This window comes from Trichosurus vulpecula, chromosome 5 (genome assembly GCF_011100635.1).
Source record: "Trichosurus vulpecula isolate mTriVul1 chromosome 5, mTriVul1.pri, whole genome shotgun sequence".
In the NCBI taxonomy this organism is placed as follows: domain Eukaryota; kingdom Metazoa; phylum Chordata; class Mammalia; order Diprotodontia; family Phalangeridae; genus Trichosurus; species Trichosurus vulpecula.
Window position 1 is genome coordinate 32,660,293 of NC_050577.1, and position 12,354 is coordinate 32,672,646.

Below are 12,354 nucleotides of genomic sequence, written 5' to 3' on the forward strand. Positions count from 1 at the left end.
CTGAAGAATAGCAGATGGTTGATGTGGGTTAGCACCAGTTCTGTGAGCAGGGCACACTCAGTAAGAAAATTTCATGTCGTTAGTAAGACAGAGATTGTTTTTAATGAAGGCTGAAGCACTTTCAGGCTGGGGCATAATACCCATGTTGCACAATGTAGAATTAGCCGTTTAGCTCCTGTGACTATTAATCGATGATTTTGTGATGTGCCCAGATCTCTCTGATCTACTTTAATTTTGTTTATCCTCCATCACCTAGAGGGGGATGTACACGGTATGTCTTAAAATGTTTCTGTTTTGAGCATGTGATGATGAGGAGGGTGATAAAACCTTATATTAGCATAGTTCCTTTCCTCTGGGAAACTCTAATGACCTAATTTAAGTGCTTTGTTTTAAAGATGTAAAGCTCTGTGTCTATTTCATCCAATCCCACCCAAATTTTATGATCCTTAAATGCTAATAAATAACTTCTCTAAAACACCTTCCCTGGTCAATCTTCAATGTGCTATACGTTCTAGACTTTTCTCTGCGCTGGTTTAAAACTATTAACAGTGACTGCTAATGTTGCCCTTGTACCTGAAGAGTCCCACAAGAGTCTGATGTGAATCGGTCAGTCAACTGGCATTTATTAAGCTCCTACTATGTACCTTGGAGTTCAGTCCTTGTTATCTTAGGGAGTGGACCTATATGACTTATGCCTGAGTACACAGTGGATAAGTGTTACAAGTAAGATCCATATTCCATCCTTCCCTCCTTCCAACACCAGCCCTCTTTCTCTACCACTCTACCTGCAGTAAGGATGGGATGGTGCTTTGGATAACCTTTCATGGACCCTTTTAATCCTATACATTTATGTAGGAAGGTAGCTTGGTTTTTTTTGGATAATGCATTGATTTGGCCGTCGTAAAGATTGGCAACTTAGTAGATGTGCAATTCTAGAGAAGCAATTTAACCTCTCTCAGCCTCAGTTTCCTTATCTGTAAAATGGGCTAATTAATAACACCTACCTCATTGAATTGTTATGAAGATCAAATGAGATAACCTGTAAAAAGTTTTGCAAACCTTAAAGAGCTGTTTAGCTGCTAGTTATTAACATTAATGATCATGTTAATAATATGTAATGTTATATGTTAATTATTATCATCATTATTAATTTCACCTTAACTACCAACATAATTTGGTTCTCATTTATCTTTTCAGCCTTATTTCACACTACTCCCCTTTACATGTTGCATTCTAGCCAGACTTGGTTATTGCCCATTCCTTAGTCTAACCCTACATTTTTTTCCCTCTGTACCTTTTATGTTATCTCCAGTTATCTCCAGTGCCTTGAACATGGTACATCTACATTTTCATCTCTTTAAATCCTGTTCTCCTTTCCAGATACTCCTTGGACACCAAATGAAAGCTTATGAGACACCTGCCAGCCTGAAAGTAATCTGTCCCTTCTCCAATTTCTCATGGCAATTTGTCCAGGCTTCTTCCTTGTGCATAATACTTTTAAATTTGTGTCATAGTTCTTTGTGTATTTGGATCCTCATTCAAGATGATTAAACTCTAAGCACTGTGAGGAAAAGTACTTCTCTCTTCTTTTCTCTTCATTCCCCCAATAAAACACAACACATATTGTACATTGTAAGCACTTAATAAATCTCTTTTGAGGATATAAGGGAAAAACTATAACTATTTTACTTCATAGACTTCTCCCTAGTGAATCTCTTTCAAGGTTTGATTTATCTACAGATGCAAATATCTTATGATCTGAAAACACCTGACACCTGTTTGTTTTCATAAGATAGTTGAGTAAAGCCAAAAGACAATTTATTAGTCCCTGGAAGACTCATAAGCCAAAGGGGCCCATTGACAATTGAAATTTTTGAGAGGACGGGGGTGAATCGTGATAGTCTGCCAAATATCCCTCCCTACTAGGATGGGGAGGGCGAGACTGCTGCACCACTTTGGAAATTCATCATATATGATTTGAACATATACCAGTTGGTAAAATCCATCTATTTTGGATGTCCCCTTGAAAGAATCTCAACTTCCACTATCAGAATTTACTTCCAGATCTTAGACAGAGAGCTGATTGTAGCTCCCAGTTAGCTCAAGGAGTGAATTGTCCGTTACTTAGAATTTAGTCTGTTGATTATAGAATGCCATCTTGATTACTGCAAGTTGGTAGATCATACCAAAACATGATATTATTGGTGAAAAAAAAATACTGAGGTGTCTTCAAGACCAGAAATGATTCCATGAACACTTTTTTGTTCTCATATAATTGTCTCTTTGATGCATCAGCCATCAGGAGATCTTCAAGTGGGAAGAACCTTATTCCTCACTCTTGAATGAGAGAGGGATCTATCAAATTCATGTAAAAATATTCTGTCAGCAAATTTGAAAGTAGGGACTGTTTTTATTTCATTCCCATAGTGTAATTAATACCTGGCTTGTAATAGGTACTTAATAAATGTTTCCTACTGAATTATAAGTGGTTGTAGAGATTATGGTTGGTTTTTTTGCTTGTTTTTTTAACCAAGGAACCAAAGATATACACTGTGTCTTTAACAGAGTAGTCCCTCAGTAGTAATATTTGCTATACTTGGAAGACAAACCAAATAAGAGCCTCATTCTTCTAGGGAAGCAGGAGAAAAAGAATACTAAAAAATCTATTGGACAGGTTAGAAATTATACAATATCAATTTTGGCAATGTATTATTTACAAATAATTTTATAATAGTGCGTTACAGAAGCAATTATGGATACAACAAAATAAGCAGGGTCCCTTGTGCTTTCAACAGAAACTTTTTGGTAATATTACCTGGAAGTTTGTCAAGTATGTTATGATAATTTGTTTTCATGTTTAATGACATAGGCATGTGACAATGACATTAAAAATAGAGATAATTTTATTTGGAAATATTGATGGATCTTTGATCTCATCAACATGAAATTTGTAAGTTTTATATGGAAAGACAGGTTGAACAAAAGCTCTTTCTTGGTTTCAGCTCAAGTAATGACTGCTGTTTGAACTCAGCCTGCAGAACCCCTTTAGTGTTTCAACTGCCCAGCTGATGAGTATTCAGGAAAACTCTCTGATCTATAATAACAACCTAGAGACATATGTGAGTCTCTAAGTTGCAAATATCAGGATAGTCTGGACAAAAGGGGCTGTCCTCATTGGCTTATTGAAGCCACAATCTGTCTGGATCAAGCCAATGATGCAGGAGTTTTCCATGCTTCTTTTAAAGACTTTACTCTGCTGTTAGACATGTGAGTTTGTGCCCTTCTATTTAAGTGCTTTTTACTACCACATCATGTTCCTCTTTGTGTTGGAGTTCTAATGATTTAAATGTAATCCTTCCATGGGCTATGGTAGTCCTTCCAACAATACACAATATAGTCTCTTTATGTCTACCCATTCTGTGTAATTCTTGTTCATGTCCTTTCATAAATTGGCCAAGTGGTCTGCCCACGTTAGGCCTTTTAGTTTGTTGACATGGTATGAATGCCAATGGAATGTGTAGCTTGTCCATCAATGACCCTAAGTCTTGCTTTTGTTGGGGACAGAGTTTCTTAGCTTTCTTTTATTTTTCTCACACATCTGATGACATCTTTTACCCCACATCTTCTTTATAATCGTTTGTTTGTAAGGTACCAAAACTCTTCATGCAATATGTACTTCTCCATTGGCCTTTGGATTACCCAGAGCTTGAGCTCCTCAGACATTGTAGTAATGTTGAGGTTTCATGATGTGCTGTGGTGGGATGGTCTCAAAGAATTCAGAGTCAGACCACCTCTAATCCAAATATAGGCATTTACTGAGGTTGACATCTCTCATGAAGCGAGCGAAGTTCCAAGGGGAACCAGTAACTTCAGAGAAAGCAAGATGGATTTTTATAGGGTAAAGATGCTGATTGTACAATCAAAATTTACATAGACTATAAGAATATGATTAGTATTAAAAAGGCAGGAGGAGTTTATTAAGGAATTAGGTAATGGAGGAGGGGTCCCTTCTATGGTTCGGTGGTCAAACATTCTGGTTATACTGCCCTCCAATTGGCTAGCTACTGTGTTCCTGTCTGGTCAAGGTGGATAGGTAGGTATTGTGATCCTGTCTTGGGCTAAATGGATGATGTGATTGTGGTTGAGCACAAGAACACACGTGTTTAAATATGTGAATTGGATCCGAGGGCAATGGTTAGCTAGGGGGCGGTGGCTATATTGATTCTGGGGGCTTGAGGTGTATTTAAAACCAGACCGTGTGGTTAAATCAGGACATGCCTGCCTTTCAGTGTGGCCCATAAGTAAGTTAGGGTATTGGGTCTGGGGGCAGCTTTATTAGGATTCCATCATCCCCCCCTCAAATAGTTGGGGTCCTAATTCATTTGGGGAAAGGGACGAATGTCTCAGTTTCAGGCTGAAAACGAGTGTAGAGCTATCCCTGCCTTGATGGATCCCAGGGAGGAGGTCGACTGGAACAGAGCATAAGTCACATTCAAGGGATGATGGGTAAATATGGGCTGGTATCCACTGTTTTTCTGAGAACTGTAGGTGAATTGGCCTGTAGTCTGAGAGACACAAATCTGACAGGCAAGTTCAATATGCACAGCCCCAGATATAAAGTGTTCCTGGGTAGGCAGAGACTAAAGCTCAACAGTATCACATGACACACAGCCATATACAATCAATAGCAGAACACTGATGTTAAAAAGATGGGCTTTTTGTTTCAGGGACACACATAGTGTCACTCACAGTGTGATTTCCTTCAGAAATACCACTCTGCCCTGGCTCTCCCATTTACCTCAACTTTCCTATATCTCTTTCCCTGGCTCCTTATACTCTTTCCTTCTAAACTGAAAATCTGGCAAAGGGGCCCCATCTTAGGCTGTCTTTTTCTTCACATTATTTCTTTGTTTCTAAGAAAAGCAAGCAGTATAGAACAGGGGCCCACAGTCTCATGTACAATTCCCTTTTTCTGTGTATGTAGAATTTCTTGTTATGTATTCTGTTTATTGAGTCAAATATATATATATATATATATATATATATATATATATGTGTGTGTGTGTGTGTGTGTGTGTGTGTGTGTGTATACATACATACAAATATATATATACATATATATATGTATATATATATACATACATACATATATATATATATATATATATATATATATCCTTCTTACTCCCATGGCTTCAAGTATCCCTTCTATGAGTGTAACTCCCAAATTTATATCACTAGTTGTGTCTCTACTACCTGAACTTCAGAATGACATCTTTAGCTACAAACATGATATCATTAAATGATGCCCCAACAGTCTTTCAACCTTTATGTCTTTATGATTGACCTCATTATCTTTTCAACTAAACATTCTCTATTTAACTCTGTGGTATCACCATTTATTCACTTTATCACATTTATGATCTTTGTTTGTCTTTCTGTCTTTCCTTTCCCTCACTTCTCATAGAAAATCAATCACTAAATATTTTGATAGTATTTTATTTTCCCTCAATTATATGTAAAGACAATATTTAGCATTAATTTTTTGCAAGATTTTGAGTTCTAATTTTTTTTACCTCCTTCCCTCCCCTCCCCTCTTCCTAAAATGGTAAGCAATTTGATATGTGTTATATATATGCAATCATGTAAAACATGTTTCCATATTAGTCACAGTTGTGAAAGAAGAAATAGGCCAAAGAAAAAAATTAAAAATAAAATAAGTGAAAAAAACTATGCTTCATACTTCATCAGTTCTTCTTGAACTCTATATCCCACACTCTAGCAACTGAACAACCTTGCTAGTCTCAAGTGGTAGAAGTGCCATGGGAACTCAGATTATCTGAGTCCTTATCAGATCCTATCTTCACCACTCCATGCTTCCCTACACTCAGAATACAAAACTAAACTTGGCTCCCTACTGAAGTAAAATTGCCAAAGGCTGCATCAGTTCTAAGAATCACGATAATTTGGAAATTTGTAGTTTGTAAAAGTGTTTCTTAATGGAATACTTATTTTATAAGTGTATGAGAAGATAGGAGAGTCTTAGCTTTTGCTTTTATTGGGGACAGAGTTTCTCAACAACTTACTTGCTTTAGTTTTGCACAAAAGATAAGCCTTCTCTATTGCATTAGGCTATTACCTCGATAAAAGTTTGTTTTACTGATAAGCATCACTGAACCAGACTTGAGTTTAAAACCAGGGAGAATGGGGCCAAATGCCTGTCTGCTGTGCTATTTCAATCAGCTTAAATTCTCAGTTGATGTGTTAACTCTCTAATGGAGCAAGGTGGCACCCTAAACCTCAGTTCCCCAGGAATGAGAATTTCATGTTTCCTCAACAATGCTAGTCACCCATTCTAACCCCAGTACCATGTGCCAAATAAAATTTTTTTATGGAAAAAAGCTACTTGCATAATTATGAGTGGGATTTTGGGAAGAGGAGGCAGACCTAGGATTTGAATGAAACACTGAAGTCAGTGAGGAAACTCTCTTTACTGATACAGGCTAGCCTTGACTCCACATTTCCTAGCATTAGAGAGGTACTCCTTTTTGTTCTTGACTTCTGCTCTTTCCAAAGGCTACTTTCAGTTCTGAAGCACTGTGTTCAAAAGGAATGGTTTTGTAGACAGAATAACTTGGGTTCTGATCCTACCTGGGAAATTTATCAGGTGTGTGACCATGGACAAGGCCCTTAACTTCTGTGAACCCCTGAAATTCTCTAAGACATTTGTATCTAGTCAGTTGTAGACAGCTCGTGACCTCTTTTGTGGAGGGAACTTCATGGTCTTTCTCTGTGAGAGTTCTGGTCCCATTTAAAGAAGTTTTTAATTCCTTCCCTGTTCCAAATTGACTGTTACCCCTGAATGGATGATAGAGTTTCTATTAGATCATTAGATGATAAATGGAAATATTAAATAAATACACTGGGGTGGGCTGAAGATTGACCATTTCCTATCTGGCAATGATTACATTCTTTCTCTTCCCATCTTTCAATCAATAAAATGCTTCTTTACTCACCAATGGGATTGAAAGCTATTGATAATAGACAATGTGATCTTACCTCTAGATATTCCTCTGCCTATAAGTTATGTGACTTAGTAGATTGGCACAATACCAACAAAATCATATTTTAAAAATATCATTTACTTTAAAAAATAAGTGTGTCTGCATGTAAATATGTTCATTCATTTCAGCCATGCCCAAATCTTAGATCTCATTTGGGGTTTTCTTTTTACAAGTGAGAAATTAAGGCAACCAGAGTTAAATGACTTACACAAAGTCACACAGCTAATAAGTGTCTGAGACCAGATTTGAACTCAGGAAGATGAGTCTTCCTGGTTCCAAGATTACCACTCTATCTACTGCATCACTAGCTGCCTATATATGCATATATACATACATATCCACATATCTGCACACATTGTACGTTGACATGCATAGACATATACTCATGTACATATGTTATATTGTGTTATGTTGTTATATTATGATGCAACATATATCACATTATATGTCATGCTACATGGCTTCACATTATTTGATATCATGTGACATCATATTTTATTGTATTATATTATATTTATTATGTAAAACATCCAGAGAAGAAGTTTTTTATTCAGCTACTGGAAGTGTGTCAATGGAGAGGAAGAAGTCTATGGGATCAAAGTGGTTATAACAATAGCTTATATTTTTTATCTCCTCTTTTTTTCTATAGTGTATTATAGCTATACTTACTCTGTGTGTATGTGCATACATGCGTGTGTGTGTTTTGGCAGGTTAACCCCCATATATTGTGTGTGTTTTGTAATTATTTTAATGGAATTTCTCTTAGAACTTCTTGTTTTAAAATTTGAAATGATTTATGGTGTTTAATATTATACATTAATGCACCCAATTAAATACACTTTGTAATTATCATAAATAAAATACCTTCATATATACATATATATATATTAAGTAGAGATTTCTATAGTTTTAGTATATTTTGTCATTATGGAAGCAGAATAACATTTTGGGAAAATAAGCCTTTTCTAAAAGTACTAGGCCATTTATAAAAACTTTTAAAACATCTGATTTATTATCTGTTTTCATATTTATCACTACACACCAACTTCCCCCTTATCCCTAAGTAAAAGCCTTCCCTAATTTGTTTTCAAGTAAAGCATGTCAGGTTATTGTCCATATCTGAGAATACACTCCTGATTCTGTATCTCTAGGTACTTACCTCTTGACCTAGAAGCACAATACATGCTCATCATAGGTCTTTTGAAATCATGACTGTTTGGCTACCTTAGTTAAAGTTCTCTGCCTTTCTGAGTTATTTACCCTCCCATTAGTGTGATCCTCTCATAACCTCTTCTCTTGGTTTTGCTCACTTTTCTGTGCGTTAATCCTTTCAAGCATTTCTGTATTTCTTTGAGACTGTCACTTTATTGCTTATCGTACAGTCAAATTCCATTGCATTCATATACTAAAATTTCTTCGGTCTTTATTGATGGACACCTTCTTCTTCCCCTCCCCATTATCTACCATAACAAAGTACTGCTGGAAATATTTTTACAAGGAGGGAATTTCCCTCTGTCTTTGATTTATGAACTTAATATCTTATACTAAGGGTAACAGTTGTGGTCATGGTTATGGTAGCAGTGATGACAGCACTAGTGGTCATGGTTATGGTGGTAGTATCACTGGGTCAAAGTGTATACATATATAGTTTGATGATTTGGGGTTATTATTTCAAATTGTATCCCAGGATATTTGTGCCGACTCACAGCTTTACCAACCCGGAATTCATCCTGTGCAAGTCTTACTACAATCCCTTCAATATTAGCCATTTTCTTCTTTTGTCCTCTATACCAATCTGATGGGTCATTTTGTTCCACAATTCTCTTATTAATAGTGTCTTGGAGCACTGTTTCATATGGTTGTTGAAAGTTTGCATTTATTCACTTGAAAAGAATCTTTTCAAATCCTCTGACCAGTTCTGTATTTCAGAGACATTTTTTCTAATAAATTGTATCAATTCCGTATATACCTTGGGTATTAGAATTTTATTAGGGAAATATGCTACCAAGATTTTTCTACATTGTTTAATTCCAATTTTAATTACTCTTAATTGCCTCTTACAGAAGCTTTAAAATTTTGTTTAACAAAATTGTTGATTTTCTCTTTTCTAATCACCTTTATCTCTTGTTCCTCTTCCCATAGTAGGGAATAGTAAGTGTTTCATCATTGTATTCATATGATTTCTAGGGTGTGTTTTAATATATTGTTTCCCAGATAGATTAGATAAAATGTTTCTAAAGTGCTTACTTTTTGCCAAGGAATGTGCTTTGTGCAGAAAATACGAATGCAACCAAAAAGAGAGTCCTTGCCCTCAGAGAACTTACATTCTAATGAAGGACAATAACACATAAAAAGGAAAGGGGAGGATGATGGGACAAGATGAAAAAAGAAACCTGAGTGATTGTAGGCTGGCTGAACTGGGTAGGAAGAGGGAACATAGCTATGCCTGGGTACTTCCTCAAATGTAGGTTCAGGGAGAAACTGGCCAGTGGGAGGAAAGGGCCACAGGAGGCATGAGATGGCCACTTGGGTGGAAAAAGGAAGAAAATTGTCTGGAAGTCTTGAGCTGAGCCAGGTTGCATTTTGATGAATGGATTTTTTTTCCATCTGTTCCTGCTAGGCTTTGTTAGAAATCTATGTTTTTAAAGCTGTTAATTTTGTGTATTTCTGAGGGGCAGCTAGATGGCACGGTGAATAGAGCACTGACCCTGGAGTCAGGAGTACCTGAGTTTAAATCCAGCCTCATACACTTCACACATGTATCAGCTGTGTGACCTTGGGCAAGTCACTTAACCCCAATTGCCCTGCCTTCCCCCCTCCAAAAAAATATTTTTGTGTATTTGTTTTATATCCAGATACTTACTGAAGTTACTGCTTCAGTTAGTTGTAGTTTAATCTCTAGGTTTCTCTAAGTAAACCATCATTTGTAGTTGTTGCTGCAGTTTAGTCATGGCCATCTCTTTGTCACCCATAGACTGACTTTCTATGGGGTTTTCTTGACTAAGATACTGGAGTGGTTTGACGTTTCCTGTTCCAGTTTTGTGCAACAGGGGGTTAAGTAACTTGCCCAGCGTCACCTGGCTAGTAAGTCTCTGAAGTCAGAACTTTGGACTTTCTGATTCCAGACCCAGTGCTCTATCCACTGAGTCACCTAGCTGCCCAAGCCATCATATCATCTGCAAATAGTGACAATTTGTTTCTTCTCTTGTTTGAATAACATATGAATTTATTTATCTTGTCTTTTTGCTGGGAGTTCATTTATGGCTTGTTTCCTTTGTGAAATTGGGTTGCTTAGTTTCTGTATTTCTTATTCTGTTCATGTGGGTATTGGGCCCCAAACTTCTCCTTGAAACCAAGGTCTTTTTTTTTTTTGGAGGGGGGAAGGTGTGTTGGTAAGCAAAATGGGCTCTTAGCACTCAGTTCAACCAAGTGCCCTTGAAGAGTTTGGCTTTTGTTTCCTTTGGTTAATTCAGTGTACTTCACTGAATCTTACTAAGTGCTAAGCCCCAGGCTCTAACCCCTATTAGGTGCTAAGCCTATGTGGGTGTGAACCTCCCAGGGTCCTAAGGGGAGGTGCTAACTCAAGAGCCAATCATAGGAGCCTAATTTCTGGTCATTCAGATGATGTTTGATGACGTCTGAAATGCTATGAGAAGAGAAGACAGAGCCATTTGCGCAGGGCTCTCACTCTCGGTGGTGCTGATGTGGAGGCTCCAGGCAGCTGTAGCTAAGAGCCCTCCAGCTTGTAATCTGGATGTTGGGACTTTGTTAAACTCTGGTAACTATGTATTGGGATTTGAATCAGACAAGCTCTGTCTGTCGATGTTTGTAATTTATTTGTATTTGCTCCTTAGTTCAGGGTGCTGGCTTTTTCCCCTGAACTAAGTGAATGGTATTTGTATACTGACTTAAAATAAGCTTGTTCCATTCCCCAATTGAGAAATGGTCAAAGGATATGAACAGGCAGTTTTCAGAGGAAGAAATTAAAGCTATCTATAGGCATATGAAAAAATGCTCTGGATCACTACTGATTAGAGAAATGCAAATCAAAACAACTCTTAGATACCACATCTCTCCTGTCAGATTGGCTAAAATAACAAAACAGGAAAATGATAAATGCTGGAAAGGATGTGGGGAGATTGGAACATTGTTACATTGCTGGTGGAGTTGTGAGCTGATCCAGCCATTTTGGAGAGCAGTTTGGAACTATGCCCAAAGGGCTATAGATATGTTCATAGCCTTTGACCCAGCATTACGAATTCTAGGGTTGTATCCCAAAGAAATCACACAAGCGGGAAAAGGACCCATATGTACAAGGATATTTATAGCGGCTCTTTTTGTGGTAGCCAAGAATTGGAAATCAAAGGGATGCCCATCAATTAGGGAATGGCTGAACAAGCAGTGGTATATGAAGGTAATGGAATACTATTGTGCCATAAGAAATGGGGATGATGCAGACTTCGTAACAACCTGGAAAAACCTACACGACATAATGCTGAGTGAGCGGAGCAGAGCCAGGAGAACATTGTACACAACCACAGATATATGGATTATCTGAGGACCAACCCTGACATACTTCACTCTTCTCAGCAACGTAAGGTGCAAGGCCAACTCCAGGGGACTCATGATGGAGAATGCTATCTTCATCCAGAGAAAGAACTGTGAAGTTTGAATACAGATGGAGGCGCACTACATGCTTGCCTTTTTTGCTTCTCTTTTGTTTTTGGTTTTGTTTTTTTGTTTGTTTGTTTGTTTGTTTTTTTGGTTATGTCTCTTCTTTCTCATGATTCATTCCATTGGTCATAATTCTTCTCCACAACTTGACTTGTTTATAAATTAATTCAATGTGAAGTTATACATGGTAGTTATATGAGATTCCAGACCATCTTGGGGTGGGAGGGGGAGGGAGGGGAGAAAATCTGGAACTCAAAATTATGTAGAACCGTGTGTGGTAAACTAAAAATAAATAAATAAATTTGAAAAAAAATAAGCTTGTTAGCCCCTTAATGTTGCTTTCCTTAGTAAAGCAGATTAAAAGAACTTGGGCTTTTGCAGCAGGCTGGCACCGTTCTTGCTGTGGGGCTTGTGTTGGTCTTTCACTCCCCACAACAGCTGCTAGCCAGATTGTTGAAACATAAGGCAGGGCAATTGGGGTTAAGTGACTTGCCCAAGGTCAAACAGCTATAGTACGTATGTCAAGTGTCTGTGGTTGGATTTGAACTCAGGTCCTCCTGACTCGAGGGCCAGTGCTCCACTCATTATGCCACCTAGCTGCCCCAACTTCCATCTT